Genomic DNA, 15,987 nt, shown 5'->3' on the forward strand with positions numbered 1-15,987 from the left:
TGAATAATCTTTGGAATATAACTGACCTTGCATCACATGAATGATCGCATTTTGAGGGACTATTTTCTAGCAGATCACTCCGCTACCGCGTAGCTTATACAACCACGAAGCTGATGCTGCTCAAATATAAATTATAAATGCAAAATGGTTAAAATTACTCTATGGACACAGACATTTATATGGTTAGTCTGGTGTTATAAATGATTTGCCTCAGGTGCTCTATGGAGCAGGTCAGGCTGTTTTTAATGCAGGCTGGCTGATACCGTAGAAATGCGCTAGCCTTGCACAAGCCTAGCGCCACGAAACTCTTAGCAACACTCTGGATAACTAGGAAATGAGGCCCTATGTCAAAAATCCTGAAATATCCCTTTAAGTTCATAACATTGTGGCTATTCTCTCACATCCCAAACGATATTTTTCTTTTATAGAAAGGAAGCATTCTGACCACCGTTATTTTCCTGGACGAGCTCCCGCTTTTTAAAAAACAGACTCGTGATCGTAGACACTGATTCGAAGTTGGCATGCATCATTATCACTACCGAATCAGAATTTTAAAGGTCACAAATCCCTAAGGCTGCACTGACGTAAACTGAAAACAACAAAATAATCTGGCCTCATAGGGATTTATTATTATAGAAAACTTGCCTATCCTGGAGTTTAGCCTTCTATGAAACGCAGTTCACATCTCAGTCTTCTCTCAAACATTAATGCTTCTGAACATAATTCTTTATTTCAAACTAGAATTTTTTAACCACGATGAATCCGATCAAAAGCAAAAGTGTAATAGTTTCTGTACCATGTCTCGAAGTCTCTCCTATAGGTTAACACACGGGCTATGCTAGCCTTTGTAACGAGTGCCAGCTAATTATCCCGGTCGCTCTGGTTTGCACAGCAGCATACATCGTCCCATCTAAACACAATCAAAGCGCGTCCGTCGGTAATGGATGATGGAACACCTGCTCGCCGCGTGTTTACAGCCCCACGTGCTAATGTTAGCTCTACCCTGGGATAGCTCTCCGGCGCGCTGATGTGCACATGCAGGTGTTGATGCCCCAGCCGCGGCGCTGCCTGTCAGGCCGGCCAACGCGGGACGCCGCCTAATCTCACCGCAGCGGCATTAGTGAGCAAACACACCGTACAGCTGTGAAGGTAATGCCTCTGGCTTTGCACATGGCCTTTGTTTCGTGTTGGAGTTAGCAGGGACTAGTATTGTCAGCGTTTCTATTTTTGTGCATTGTTGTAATTACTATCATGCTAACATACTTACTTTCATTATTATACTAACATAATAAAGAGAATCTAGTTGTTTTGAAATACTGGTTTTGAGTTTTAAGCTAAAATATCGTTATCGCAATAAAAGCGCATTTGCTATATTGCTTAAACTCACAACATATTACAAAATAACTGGGATTTAGACATTTTACTATATGCCTACCTGGACTTTTTTGAAATTTGTTCCATTTTAGCCTTGTTTTATTATTATAAGTCTTGTTTTGACACAAATCTTGGTTAAATGGAATATGCTGTAGACCACTGTGTTAAAATTGTGCAGTAAAATGGCGCTATATTCAAGACAGTTGTATCGAATATTGCAGTTTTTCGCATATCCTGTGGCCATACAGTTTAGCAAGCTGTGTACATGATGAGTACAGCTCAACTTTAACTTTTGGAGCTCACACCAAAACACTCTGCTTCTGGAACTGTTCTGATCCGGGGCTGCTTTGGTCGGTCAGGTCTAGATCCAGCAACACTTTGTGCATCCTCATGAATCATGAACATCCTGAATGACCAATATGTTATGGCATTATATATTTTAATCCTTAGTTTATTACCATATTTCAATATTTGAATGGGACCCCAGGAAGATTAGCGACAACTATGGTGGAAGCTATCAATGGATTTCTTCTCCCCTGATGGCACGTGCATATTCCAAGATGACAACGCCAGGATTCATCGGGCTCACATTGTGAAAGAGTTGTTCAGGGAGCATCACACGGATTGTCCACCACAGAGTCCAGATCTTAACCCCATTGAGAGTCTTTGGGATGTGCTGGAGTAGGCTGTGCGCAGCGATCACACTCTCCCTTCGTCAATACAAGGTCTTAGTGAAAAATCAACGCATCACTGGATCTTTTGGACATCGCTGACAAGCTCATTGAAACAACGCCACGGAGAATTGGAGCTGCAATCAAAGCTAAAGGCGGTCCAACCAGTTATTAGAGAGTGTGATTTAATTTTTCTCATGAGGCAGTGTGTAATGGAGAGGACGTTTTTGGTTGTAGGTAGAAAATATGGGCTTGCATGGCGTTTGTCTAACTTTTCCTGCCAAGTCCCAGATGATGAGTCATTCCTAGCCCTCCCTCCACTCACCGCCAGTGCCTGTTTACAGCATTTTGACGTCAAACTTATGGCAAGCGCACTGAATGACGGCATGTTTCTAAAAAGGAACCACCACAGCGCACTGGGGGAGCAGCAGAACGATGAACGAACTGGCATGGGAGGTCATTCAGTCCGTCCATGCCCTGTACACAAAGTATTTACACGTTATCGGACCATTGATCACCAAATCAATCGACATCATTGCACCAATCCATACAACCCCTCTTGACCTCTTCAGCTGCGGAACGACCTCTTCGAACATCGTGGCTTCCTTCAAGATCCCCAACGGCTTTTCCACATGCGATAATAAAAAGTTATTGTCTCAAGAACTTCAAAACATGAATTGATTGGTAATTTGGCTAGTTTCCAGTCTCTAAAAAGTTGTAAGTTCTTAATTATTTTCTTACTTTTGGTTGGCAAGATTGATTCCTCATTAACTCCTCTTCTTCATTAGCCAAATATCGCCAAAGGTCACTAGTGCCACGATTTCGGGCGGGAAAAAGTTCACACCGGGACATTTTCCACCTTATTAAGTCAACAAAGCTTTCCATGGTTTTATCCGGCTCTCTCACGCATCCGCCCCTCCACCCTCTTCGCCCCCGATCCCCGACCCCCAGGAGCGTTCGCTTGCTGCGGGTTGGGCGGCACCATGCCAGGTTGCCGCCGCCGCCACTGCCTCGCCTCAGCCCCGTTTCGGAAAGGCCCCGCCGCTAATACGCTCCCATTCCTCATCCAGACAGTCGGTAAAGCACAGGGGCAAAACATTCTGTCTCCCGGAGCAGCTCCTAATAAATTGTCCTTTCATCGGCGCGCAAGACAAATTTTGCCTCGCCGGGTCCTCCCTTCGCCCCCACTTTTCTGCTCCTATCCCGGTGCACTTACAGCCCCGATTGTGAGGCATCTGCGCTTCCTGTTGTGTGGTTAAGCAGGAGAAATGGAATCCGGCCCATCGTGGTCAAGTGAGTGGTAAAGAGATGTTTGGAATGTCTGCCAGGTACTGAAACATGACCCAGAGTGAGGTCTCAGAGGCACTATGGGTTGCCCACGCACCAAGCATAGGAAAAGTCATGTCTGAACTGGATTTCACATGCATTTTGTTCAATTCTTGCACCCTCTCAAACTGGTGGAACTCGGGCTTCTTCAGTGAACCAATCATTTTAATTAGTTTGGCATCTTTCCTGGTCTACATATGGATTACACCCAGTTAAGACCAAAGTTAGTCCCCGTTCCGTCCTGATTTGATCTTGATCTAGGCCTGGTGGTAGAGCTTAGCGTTGCGAACTCTCGAAATGAGTTTCAAGTAGGGCTGGGCAATTAAAGAAACAGGCCACCGTTTTTCCATACTAAGATATAGTTGATGCGTACCTGTCTGGTCTTTGTGCATGCCCTCAGTCATGCAAAACGACCAAAGATATTGCTACCATTTGGCCTCTCCCAATGTATTCATATAGCTCCGAACGGGGTGAAGTTGGAAGCTACCACGCTCTTCCACGGGCACAAAGACCAGACAGGTACGCATCAACTCGTCTAAGTCTCAGGTAAGAACATATCTCACTATGGAAAAAACGGTGGCCTGTTCCTTTAATCGAAATCGAATCAAAACCGCAATCTCTACTTTTGTCAATCTCGTTTCACTTCTTTGGCAGAAACGGTACATACTTATGGAGTTTGGACGATGCGACGGCAGATTTTTGTGCGTTGAATGGTAGTGGAGGAAAGGATTTGTTTTTGTTTGAGCTTAGGTTTGAAGAAAAGTTGTGTGTAAGTTCATGAATCAGCTACATCAGTCAAAGATCAAATCAAATATCGATCAATATGAGAAAAAAAATCTAGTTCCATGTCAGCCAGTAACAAACGGTAAGGTTTAGCCTGGACTTACTCAGGGATTTGTGCACTGGTATGGAGTATGTACATACGTATGTGGTGGTGAAGCGGATCATGTTGTAACCACAAGGTTGGCCGTTCGAATCATGCCTCCCACAGTGTCATTGTGTCCTTGGGCAAGACACTTCACCTACCTTGCCTGCGTTGGCGTGTGAATGAGAGTGTGAAAGGGTAAGTGGTTCCTTAATGTTGAGCACCTTGAGCCTAATACATACATTTGAGACCATTTTACATACTTACATCAACAACTTACATTACATTTCAAGACCAAGACATAGCAACAGAGCACAAATGATCATCTCGATCAAACATCTGCCCATCAATATGTGTATAGACCGCAGCACACAGCTGTAAGGTAGTCTCACGCTTATCTGTTCTGTACAACGAAGACGACACTCTCCGTTTATCAATGCGCTCAACTCTGGGGAGGAGAGCTCGACTATTCCACTGCAGCCGTCACCAAAACGAGCCTTCTGGAGCCGCAACAAGTCAGTCGCCCAGTGGATTTGTCCTAAAAATAGACCAGGGCAACCTTGAGCGTCACCGAGGGGGGGGGAAAGGTATTTACAGTGCCTTCTATAACTTCTGCGATTGTCCCTAAACTGTCAGAGGAGCCGCCAAAGATCCAGAGGCACAACAGGAAAGAATACTGTTGATGCAAGACATTAGTTTTAGTCTGTATAAATATGGTTGGGTGCTGTTACCAATCTCCAATGTGAAGAAATGGGGAATTATTTGGGAGAAAGGGGGGAAATTGTGGCAAAATTAAAGGTGCAGCTTTTTATGTGGGGAAAAAAACCTTGATATCTGTGCGTATTTCACCTTTTAGTGACCTCGCAGCTGTATAAGTGGTCAGCATGGCACCTTTACTTTCCATCACAGTGGTCTCTAGGACGCTCTAGGATCAATTTTTTTCTAGGTTTTCACTGCTGACGGAGCCTCTCATATACCTTTACCTTTACATATACCTTTAAGGAAAAATTGGAGGAAAAATGAGGAAAGCAATTTGGAAAAAAGACAAAAAATAGACCTGTTTTGAGCAGGTACAGTAAGTCCTTTTGAAATGCGAATGTCAAGTATGAGTGTTGTTTTCCTCCTTTGTTTCCTGTGTTCACCCAAGTCATTGAACCTGCCTTCCACTGTGATACCTGTAACATGAAGGAATCTGTGGATTTACCCACATGTAATTCCCTCTCTCTCCCTGTCCCTCTCCTTCCCGCTCCGCCACACCACACCGACTCCCTCTCCTTCCGCTTTGTAATAGCGCAATTAGTGCCACCGCCTGCTTTCCATACATCACAAGCGGCTAGCTGCTCCCGCTATAAAAAAAAAAACGTATCCCCGGCCTCTGGTATAAGCTAGGTGCCGCGGCTAGCACCGGGTTGCATTAAGGTTCGGCGTTTTGTTTCAAAAAAAAAAAAAAAGAGCGAGCCAATTTATCATGATCTGTTTTGCGCTCCCACCCACCGGCACGACGCCCCTGCCTCCGTGTCTTTGAGCCTGACCTTGTGTGGAGGTTCAATTTGCTCATTGTTACTCGCTTGCATAATTTTCCGGCGGTTGGCACACGCACACACACACACACACACACACACACACACACACACACGAGCTAAGGACTGCCGACAAAATATATAGAGAGGAGAAACAAAAAAAAAAGAACTCCGCTGATTGCTTGCAAGCTAGCTCCGGTTCGCTCTTTGCCGAGCAGAGTCGTTTGTAAAGTGGCGAGTGGTATAACGCCGCTAATATTTCCTGAACAACTTTGCGAATACGCTCTAGGGTCCGAAAACCCCGAGGCCACGGGTCCCCAAGTTTTATATTCAAAATGAACAGAACCTCAGCGTTAATATGTGTTACCTTTTGAAATGGGAAACGAAAAAGTCTTTGTGAGGATATTGCAGTGGTGATTGAGAGACGGTGGCCTGGATTGTCAAAAATTTCCCCTGGAGCTCCCTCTGCAGGCAGCTGTGGGGATGAGAGTGTGAACAAGCTTTCAGTTCCACCTAACGGCAGCTAGCACATCCAACAACATACTTTGAGTGTAGAACAGGCCAGATAAGTTTCGATGATGTTCCCTTTGTGACAATATATATTCCAGGAAGTACAGATCAGAGCGCTCCAGTGGTAGAAGACGAAACAACCGAAGTGAGCAGTAGTCCTCAAAACCATGTGAAGAAGAAAAAACTACCACAGGTGTGTTTATAATGATGGAGCAACATTATAACATGGTTCTGAATAGGTTTGGGAAACCCTCGTAAATGTACTAAAACTGCATGTTCAAAGTACCTCTTGGCCTGAGGGGTCAACTACGATGCTGGATTGGAGGGTAAGGGGGAAATTCCAGGGTTAAAATTCAGGTTCCAATTCAGGTTAACCCCCTGGTTTTGGCGTACTACAAAGCTGGATAACTTTCTATCATGGTAGATCTCCAAAACCTGCTCTGGACCAGGTTTAGACGGCTCTTTGCCCAATCAGTGGAGAGAATCCTCTGCTTTGGAGTGAGGAGTAGAGAGGGAAGAGGAGGAGGCACCTCGAGAGAGAAGTCCTTTATTTGAGAGCGCGTGTTATAAAGTAGGGAGACTGTGTTGTAACTTTTACTACAGAAATGGCTGACGTAAACTGTAGATGACGACGTGAAAAAGGCTTATTTCTCGCCCACTCTTTTGTGGCTTTTTTATTGCATTTCCATCCATCCATCCATCCTCTTCCATCCATCCATCCATCCATCCATCCATCCATCCATCCATCCATCCATCCATCCATCCATCCTCTTCCATCCATCCATTCATCCACTTCCATCTTCTTCCATCTGTCCGTTGCTGGGTCGTGGGGCAGCCATTGGAGCTGCCCAAATCACATTGCACCAGCCCCTATGGTTCCTCCTGCAGGTGGTGGGTCCACAGAAGGACGGCCTCATGGTTCTAACCGAGCCTGTTGGTCTCTCATAAGGGGCTTCTGAACCGCTCTTTGTCTGACCCGTCGCCTTGGGCCTGTTCGCCATGGGAGACCCTACCAGACCCTACATGAAGCCCCCGACAACAAAGCTCCCAGGATCATTCAGGTGCTCAAACCCCTCCACCACGCGCTTTTGATGCATTTTCACCATGGCAAACAAATCCTCAGAGAAACCAACCGACTGATAACACACTTTATTGTACCTCTTATCCAGAAGCTCCATGTCTGGATTTGTCAACCCGGGTCAAAGGAACTACTTATCCAGGACATGTTCAACCAGCTTGGTCCTAAAGGAGTTACATCTGCCTCAGTGGGTGAAGCTCCTGTTAAACATTAGACACAACTTTTTTTCCCCGATACCAGTACTTGGTTTTCAATACCGATACCTCAAATATTTCTCGTCTAGGTCAATGTCTAGTTCGTCTTCCATGTCAAGAAATGTGTGAAAAATTGTCCCTGGACCAACGGCACTTGGATCTAAAGAGACAAGATTTGTTTTCGGTTCCTCTAGTTCCTAGACCTTTTTTTCCGATACCAGACTGGTATCGTTGAACGGTACCCAGCCCTAGGCACCAGTATCAGAAAGGGCTTCAGTGTCTGTTTTCACCTCTTGCCGAAAGACCAAGACAAGTCACGGAGGCTTGACTTTGGAGAAACAACCAAATGATATTTCCTTCGACTCTCTCCACACAAAGGCCTTGATAGACGCTCCTCGCTTTGCCAAGGTCGCACGCACTTAACTCCATCTCGCGCCAACTTCCAACTCCTCAAACCCACTAATCAATCTTTGTGTCTATTCCGCTGACAGATCCTCGGTCTCTTCCTCAATTGTGGCTCGGCTTTCACAATTACGGCGTTGCTGGCAGGATAATTACCCGGTAGTTAGCATTACTCTCCGATAACCGTTTTTTAAGTTGTCAAATGAACATATTCCCCGCATAATATGGGCTTCTTGTTTTTTTTTCTTTTTTCTTCCTTTCAGCCCTGCGATCATCGAATGCAGAAAACGCTAAACGCACAAAAGGTTTTTTTTGTTTTTTCAGTCGCTGGAGCTAGCAATTCTCCCACCTTGGCGCTAATGTGTTTCGCCGCTACTTGTCATCCACCCACTTGTTTTGAATTTTATCCACAAGAGTTCTTGGCACAGCCGGCAACAGCGTGGACAAGAGAGCAATCATTGTTTGGTTGTTCAGAGTGCCGTGGACTTTTTTGCTAACTTTGAGGACTTGGCATGGGGTCTGCTCTTTTCTCTTCTTTTTTTTTGCCCATTTTTTTTTGCCCAATCTAAAACGATAAGTGGTCAACAACTACCTCAGAGGAAGGTCAGGAGGGGGCGAGCGGAGCGAACCATTTTTCCCTCAACGTGGGGGGGAGCGAGTTCCTGAACGGTTCGGAGAAAGTGAGAGGATTTGAAGATTTTGCAAAATCCGTTTAAGTCAATTCACGATGTATCGACTTTTTGAAATGCTTTCCAAAATCGCTATTTTTCCTTCTTTTTTTTTTGTGACCAGTAAAATTACCTTTTGGAGTAGAAACGTTTTGTCCCTGCCAGGTTAAGAATCGGGGTTATTCCAATGGTTGTTTTGGCTCCACTAAGCATTTGGATGGTTACTCGAAACGGTGTTAGGACTCTCTAAAAGCTTTTAGAGTACAATAACACAAAACAAAACAAAAAAAAATGCAGTTGGTGCGATTATGAACTTCATTGTAGACCGAAAATATAAAAGATTTAAGGCGAGACGCTGCAGGGAAAGACATTTGAAATTATGGATCTCTGTAAACTCTGCTGTAGATCAATAAACCAGGCTCATAATTACACCTTCAAAGGATTGTCGAGTACGAGACTGGGAAGTTTGGAGTCTTTAGGTGCTACTAAAGTGGAGATGTGTAGAATGTGGAATGTTTTTTTTTCCGTGCCTGTTTCGTGACCTCCATGCATCTAGTGGCAGCAGAAAAAGCTATAGTTTTGGCACGAGAAAGCATTGCTCTTTACACATGTTTTAAACAACTGTAAAGCCTGGTTTCCAATAATGTTAAACTTCCTACAGCCAGACATTCCTCCTGTGATAACGGCGGGTTAGTTACTATTAGAGAAACCAGGCGGGTTTTCATGATATACATGTTAGAATTGTTGTATATTAAAGAACAGGCCACTGTTTTTACATACTATGATTATGTTCTTACCTGAGCTTAGACGAGTTGATACGTACCTGTCTGGTCTTTGTGAGTGCCCTCAGCCATGCAAAACTACTAAAGAGATTGTTAGCATTTGGCCTCTCCTAATGTATTCCTGTATAGCTCCAAACGGCGGGGGTGGAGTTGGAAGCTACCACACTCTTCCATGGGCATGCACAAAGACCAGACAGGTACGCATCAACTCGTCTAAGCTCAGGTAAGAACATATCTCGGTATGGAAAAACGGTGGCCTGTTCCTTGAACTTTGACTTTGATTGACAGGCCGTTAGCATCAGAGCTACACGCGCGGTTACGACCAAACTACACGCCCCGTGACGGCTGAGTCTGCTGTGAAGATCCCGCCCTTTTGCCCTTTTTAGGGACATGGTCGGTGGGAGCAGGGTGGGAGGAGTCTGTAAATCCAGCTGGGACTCTCCCTCTCGAACGATTGGTATTAACATAAACGGGGAGGAGTGAGCCGAAGGAGTCTAGTCTATGGTTCTATGGTACTGTCGAAGGTTGTGGGGGAGTGAGGGTTGAACCTGTGCTTTTGTTTTGGTCGCGTTAACACAACTATGGCCGAGCGAGTGCCGACCCATGCCACAGCGGGACCTCATGGAAGATAGCCATAGGTCAAAATCTTGACCACTGTGTGAAAAATCAATGTTCCCACCCTTTGTGTCTCATCTTTAAGAACATATAGCATTCAGAACCATGTTACAGCTTTGTTCCCTCATCAGAAACATACCTGCAGTTGTATTTTGCTTCATTCAAGCAATTTTAGTGCTACAGTCCTCGGTGATGAAGTGTTATTTCCATACACAGAAATAATGTTAGGATATAAAGCGTAAAATATCATGCAGTGGAGGCCAAACGCAGGTTCAGAAGCTACAATGTCAGAGAAAGATTATGTAGATTTATGTAGAAAAATGCTTCTAAAGAAGAAAAAAAAGTGGCAAGTTCTAACTTTTCCCAAATTCCATCTCTTGATATTGAAATAATATTCAAATTTGCATCCAAAACAATCAAAAATCTGACCATTTGTGCTGGCACTGAGCTCTTTCTTTTCACATGTACAGTATATCCAGGCATATTGTGTTATAAAGTTCTATATATTTATGCCTTTGTCCACAAGCAGATTAGCAAATCCCCAAACCAGCGCACCTCAGAAAGTGACAAGGCCCATAATTGAAATTTATTCCCCCTCACAGCCTCGACAAACAGCTCTCGTGTGATGTTGTTGTTTCTCTCTCCCTGCGTTGCCGTTGAGTTTCCTATGGGGCATTTGGAGCTTGGACGCCGGGGTACAATCGCGGATAGAGTTAATGTAGCTTAAACAGTCAAGCTAATTGTCCCTGTCGTTGTCATATTTGTCTGGCTAACATGCCTAAATACCAAAGTCATTAATTACGGCGCAGCGAGGGAGGGATTGCGACAAACCAACGTCTTGGGAGAATTTGCCGGGTTTTTCTTTTTTTAATGGCTAATATTAATGTGACAGCTTGTTTGGAGAATGTCACCAAATAGTAAGGTGTCTTCATTAAGGGAGTTGATTTAGAAATAATATTGTTTACTCAAGTTGTGGCGAAGAAGTGTGAAAGATTTACTTTGAAATCTACCTGACTATTTAGTAAATTACTTTCTTCATGATTCTATAGAGTTGAGCCTATTGTGCATGTTTTTAATGCAAGGCCTCCGCTGGCTTGGGAATAGTTGTGAACATATTCTTTGTCGAGATCTGAATACTGACAATTTTTTTCAGGGAAGCATACGACGTTACTTGACAATGTTTTTCAAATGAAACTAACAATACAGTCTCACTCATAGTTTTCCATCAAGAAAATGAAAGATTAGCTGCTGACAAAGCCTCTGAAGGCCCTCGCCTCTAAAACAACCCAGTACAGATGACGGCTTGAGAACATTTGCAGGGTGGTGAATGAATGAATGGTCACATTTATATAGCGCCTTTACCTGCTTTAGGCACTTAAAGCACTTTACATCAAGGAACCATTCACCTACACTCTCTCAATCATTCATACACCAGTGTACACAGACTCTGGAGGCAAGGAGGGTGAAGTGTGTTGCTCAAGGACACAACGGCAGTGTGCACCTGCAGGATTTAAACAGCCGACCCTCCAGTCACAAGATGACTGGTGCAGTGGTTACAGCTAAAAGGTCCTGGGTTCAATTCCCACCTGGACGGGGCCTTTCTGTGTAGAGTTTGCGTGTTCTCCCTGTGTCTGGTTTCCTCCGGGTACTCTGGTTTCTCCTACCACTAAAACATGTACAATAGGTTCCCCTCTGTGGCCAGGACCCCCCTGAAATAGAGATTCCTAATCTCAGTGGGACATTCCTGGCTAAAGAAATATTTTTGTTTATTTTTCACATCAATATTACATCACATACACACATAATTTCGTGTTGCTACTTAAAGGCACACTGCGTAACATTTTGGATTCTACTGTTGCCAGTAAAAACATGCTCTTAATGAGCAGATAGACACAGAAAAGTCTATTATTGCAGTGGGTAATCAAAGAACAGATTTTGATGAGGACCTAAACTATTTAAATTTCATATTCGGCTGCCTTTAGTCACATCTCCATGGAGACAGGATGGACACGTCCCACTCCAAGTAAAGTTACTGTCAGGTCTGAGGAGAGCTGAGCTGCTAACAGCAAACACACACACAGGTTTGTTTGGTCAGTTTTAGGTATTTTTCAACAATCATAATACCTGTAATAATAAAATGATGCTTTTATTTTATTCTGTTTCTTGAGGGAAATGTTACACGGTGTGGCTTTAAGAGTGGTACTGATACATAGTTGCTCTGGTAGTTGGATACACGCGTCTGAATACTAACCGCCTCTGCTGAGGGCGACTCTGCATCCTCCCTCTGCCGTCGTCTCCACCGCCGCTGAACATCGCACTTTTAATGACCGCAGATGATCGCCCGCTCTTTGTTTACACGCCGCCTCCCCTGATCCGCCTAGGCCCACAGTGTTTCTCCAAGATCTTACGAAGTGTTCCCCCGCCGCCTTTTCTCCAGGCCCGACCGGCCCACGCCTACTCATCATCCCCTGCATTAGCCGCTAACGCCGCATCTCCCTATACCTACTTCTCCTACACCATTTCCCTCGCCGCCGTCCTCTAATCTTCGCATTTATCTTTGACCCCTTTTCCCGCCGACCGCGCTACGGCTAATGCGGCGCACCTGCCACCCCCCCCCCCACACACACACACACACACACACCCCCAGCCGTCATTAGGAGACTTGGGCGCAACGAACGGGCGCCGGCAAATTAGCCCGGCCCGCGCGACACCGGTGGCTAACCTTTTGTAGCGCGGACTCGTCGCGTTTTAGCGAACCCTCCCACAGACGCTAGCAAATGTGCGCGCGGCGGCGTGTTTAGCGGCTATCAGGTGTGCAATTTGAGGGAAATGACGCTTAATGTTGTCACCTGGAAGTGCGGAGAGAGGAGGGAGGGCAGGGGAGGCCGGTTTGCAATTATTATGACAACCGCAGAAGGCATGCTGGACATACGATGCAGCACACGGAATAACAGGGATCTTACCTTTCAGCGGTTCTGCTTTACTCAAATCTAAAAGCTTCTCGACTGGAGCGTCATTTGAAAGACCTACAAAACTGATTGGATCTTTTTCCTTTTGTCATATTTTTGTTGCTGGATAACATTACCAATGAAGGCACAGCAGGACAAGGCCCTGTGAAGGTGATGGTTCACGTTGGCGACGTGTAAACAGGCAGCAACCTCCCTCTCTCCAGGTTCAGCTGCATTTTTTTGCCTTTTTCTGCGAACTGCATGTGTGGATTCTGTGTTCCACTTTGTTTTACTGGATACGTTTTGGTTTTTGTGGGGATCGGTGGATTTTTTTTTTACTGCAAAGACTCCATAATGGTCCTGAAGAAATCAGCTTTTTAAAAGTAAACCGCAGCTTATGAGCTAAACCCATTTGAGACCTACAAATGTCTTCTTCTGAAACACTGAAGAGGCACCAAGAGCCCCCACACCTGCAGCACAGTGGAGGCGTCCAGAGACGATTTTTCCTATAGGCAAACTATGCAAGTTGCGTAGGGCCCTCGCAGCCGCAAGGGCCCTGCATCTCAGTCAAACTACGGTGTTGATACACTGATTATCAAGGCGTTGTTACAGGCCTATTTGTCTCAAAGATGAGTTGAATCCACACGGGCAGTTACTTACAGTAGCTCATTGAATGTACACAATGTGTGTGTTGGGCTACTCACAGGCTAATTCTCAGAGATCAGACAGAAATAACCGTCAGGTGCAGGTTTCAGTTAGTTTTAAATCAGCGGTTCCCAAACTGTGGGTCAGGGACCAGAGGTGAGAGAATGTGACCATTTGACATTTTAAAAAGTTGGGAAATAGACTAGTAGTAGTCCTAAATCCCAGTCTCACAGTGGTTTGCTGGTTAGTGGTTCTCACACAGAGGGGCGGGGCCTGAATTGAGGTCATTATGTTCCCCTTCTGCCCTGCACAACTGCACAGTGAAACTGTTTTTGACCGCAAATGGATGTGCAAATGGTGTACTGTAGGGGCCCCCCACATGGATTTTTGCTTAGGGCCCCAGAAGGGCAGGCACCGGCTCTGGAAGCGTCAAACGAGGAGGTATCCAAGCAAGACTCACAGCTAAGCCACACATGCCACATGCCTTGTTCTGGCTAATGGACATTCACTAGAGAATAAAACAGATTCACTGCTAAGCCCTTCACAGAAGATGGTGAAAGACTTGTGGAGTGGAGGGAGCTGCGCAGGAAGAAGAGGAAGGAGGAGGTGGAGCTGACCAGTGCAGACTGGATAGTTTACCATGACAAACTTAATTTAGTTCTTTACTTTTTACTTCTTGAATCTTATTTATTTTAAAGAAATTGCACTCGTTTCCGTTTAGGCTTCCACAGCTCGAAGTTCATTTCAACTTTTCCACCATCGCGGCTTCCAGTGCGTTCCATTTATTGACTTCCTCCTAATCTCTCCCAAACTACAATCAGAAATACCGACTTTAAATCCTTGTTTACTCCTCGCCCCAAAAGAAACATTTCAAATTCCTTGGGCGCCCTCCTCGTTTTAACACCCGTGACACTGGCACTGGCAAATTCACCTGCCTCCCCGCCCTCTGGCTCCTCCGCCGGGCCTCACCCCCCCCCACCACCACCCCTCCCCCCCTTTCTCCCGCTCCCAAAACCGTTTGACATCAAAGCGCTCGCCGGCGTCTCTCGCTGTCCCCCTGGCAGCCGCTAATTTCGCGAAGCATCAAAATAAACCATGCAGCGACGGAAGAGGGACGGGGGGGTGGGGAATGGCGAAGGAATTAATGCTTTCCCCACCGGTGTCCCGCGCGAAAATAACGTCGCCAGCCTATTTGTATGTGCGGGGGGAGAGGCGGGGGGGGTCACGCGCGGGCGGTGGGACGGTGCCAAGGCCCCGTGGCAGCTAACGACCGTTCAATTAGCCGAAATTAGGGGGGCATTGTTAGGGCCATGCTGTGCGGCCATTAGCTTGTTGGATTGGAGAGGGAGTGGAGGGAGCCAGGATTGTCCCAAGACCGAATCGGGGGCCAAGATGGAGGTCAGCGGCGGGGAGCGTGCAAGCAATCAGAATGTGGCGGACAAATGGATAGTTTACGGCGGATTGAGGTTTAGTATGTGTGATCTGTGAGTGTGTTCATGCACCGGAGTAAGACGGTTATTATCGGGAGTTTTTAGTCTTTGGTCATATGAACGCACTGTCCCGATTAGAGAAAACCCAAAGTATCCAGCAGGGATACCCCAACAGTAGCCGGGATATAACAGCATATACTGTATACACTATTTACTTTTGTCTTGTTTTCGTCAGTTTCTCTGTGGCTTTTTTGTTGCTTTCTTGTTGGATTCTCATCACTCTTCAGTCATGTTTTTGTCACTTTTTATTGTGCTTTCATTGCTTGTCCTGGCATGTTTTTGCCACTCTTCTGCGGCTTTTTTGACACAGGGTTTCCGCGGGGTCTTGAAGTATTATAGTTGATATAAGAAAATGGCCAAATTAAGACTATCGCTCATATTCAATCACTAACGGCGGAAGATTTTTACCCAACAAAATACACCCGATAAGAAGTACTTGTCGTCAAAATCTATAAAAACATGACAATACATGGCGCATTTGAGTAGTGTTCTTTTATTTTAAACTGTCTCATATCTAGCAAAATGAAAGAAAAGCATCATGAGACCATTTGAAAATGCTCAAAAATTACTGGAAAATTAGGAATTTGTGAACAAAAAAGTTCCTAAAAAAAAACAGATAATGAAGTTGGCATCTTGGTTTTTGGTCCACCCATTCCTGGGGTATTTGAGACTTCCCTGGTGAAGGCTCTACCCTAACCGTGTGTCGAATCCACCCAAAGTCTACTCACCTTCTATCGCTCTTGCTTTCCTAAAGACACCCAAACATGTGCCTGTAGGAAAAAGTGTGTTTTGGATGAGAATCTTCACATTTGTTAATCATAAACAAACATGGCAACAACGAGTCCGAAGAGTTCCTATTTCTGGAGTCAAGAAGAAAAAAACATTTTAAGCAGTGAATA

The sequence above is a fragment of the Gobius niger genome (assembly GCF_951799975.1).
Source record: "Gobius niger genome assembly, chromosome: 23".
Lineage (NCBI taxonomy): Eukaryota > Metazoa > Chordata > Actinopteri > Gobiiformes > Gobiidae > Gobius > Gobius niger.